We start from the raw sequence: 1,516 nt of genomic DNA, 5'->3' as shown, positions 1-1,516 counted from the left end.
GAGAGAGAAACAGAGAAAGGGAGAGCGCGAGAGAGCGAGATACAGAGAAGGGGAGAGAGCGAGAGAGAGAGAAACAGAGAGAAGGGGAGAGAGAAACAGAGAAAGGGAGAGAGCGAGAGAGAGAAACAGAGAAGGGGAGAGAGCGAGAGAGAGAGAAACAGAGAGATGGGGAGAGAGCGAGAGAGAGAGAGAGAAACAGAGAGAAACAGAGAAAGGGAGAGAGCGAGAGAGCGAGAAACAGATAGAAACAGAGAAGGGGAGAGAGCGAGAGAGAGAGAAACAGAGAGAAAGGGAGAGAGTGAATGAGAGAGAGAGAGAAACAGAGAGAGAAACAGAGAAAGGGAGAGAGAGAAACAGAGAAAGGGAGAGAGAGAGAAACAGAGAGAAACAGAGAGAAACAGAGAAAGGGAGAGAGAGAAGGAGAGAGAGAGAGAGAGAGAGAAACAGAGAGAAACAGAGAGAAACAGAGAAAGGGAGAGAGCGAATGAGAGAGAGAGAGAGAGAAACAGAGAAAGGGAGAGAGAGAAACAGAGAAAGGGAGAGAGAGAGAGAGAAAACAGAGAGAAACAGAGAAAGGGAGAGAGAGAAACAGAGAGAAACAGAGAAAGGGAGAGAGAGAAACAGAGGGAAACAGAGAAAGGGAGAGAGAGAGAAACAGAGAAAGGGAGAGAGAGAGAGAAACAGAGAAAGGGAGAGAGAGAGAGAGAGAAACAGATAGAAGGGGAGAGAGCGAGAGAGAGAGAGAGAAACAGATAGAAACAGAGAAAGGGAGAGAGCGAGAGAGAGAGAAACAGAGAAAGGGAGAGAGAGAGAGAGAAACAGAGAGAAACAGAGAAAGGGAGAAAGGAGAGAGCGAGAGAGAAAGAGAGAAACAGAGAGAAACAGAGAAAGGAGAGAAACAGAGAGAAACAGAGAAAGGGAGAAACAGAGAAACAGAGAGAAACAGAGAAACAGAGAAAGGAGAAAAACAGAGAGAAACAGAGAAAACAGGGAGAGAGAAACAGAGAGAAACAGAGAAAGGGAGAGAGCGAGAGAGAGAGAAACAGAGAGAAGGGAGAGAGAGAGAGAGAGAGAGAGAAGGGGAGAGAGAGAAGAGAGAAACAGAGAGAAAGGGGAGAGAGAGAGAAACAGAGAAAGGGAGAGAGACAGAGAGAAAAACAGAGAAAGGGAGAGAGAGAGAGAGAGAGAAACAGAGAGAAAGGGGAGAGAAGGAGAGAGAGAGAGAGAAAACAGAGAGAAACAGAGAAAGGGAGAGAGCGAGAAAGCGAGAAACAGAGAGAAACAGAGAAGGGGAGAGAGCGAGAGAGAGAGAAACAGAGAGAAAGGAGAGAGCGAATGAGAGAGAAACAGAGAAACAGAGAGAGAAACAGAGAAAGGAGAGAGAGAAACAGAGAAACAGAGAGAGAGAGAAACAGAGAGAAACAGAGAGAAACAGAGAAAGGAGAGAGAGAGAGAAGGAGAAGAGAGAGAGAGAGAGAAACAGAGAGAAACAGAGAAAGGGAAACAGAGAGCGAAG

The sequence above is a fragment of the Oncorhynchus keta genome, chromosome 32 (assembly GCF_023373465.1).
Source record: "Oncorhynchus keta strain PuntledgeMale-10-30-2019 chromosome 32, Oket_V2, whole genome shotgun sequence".
Lineage (NCBI taxonomy): Eukaryota > Metazoa > Chordata > Actinopteri > Salmoniformes > Salmonidae > Oncorhynchus > Oncorhynchus keta.
The sequence above is the reverse complement of the archived record's forward strand: the minus strand, read 5'-3'. Positions refer to the sequence as shown.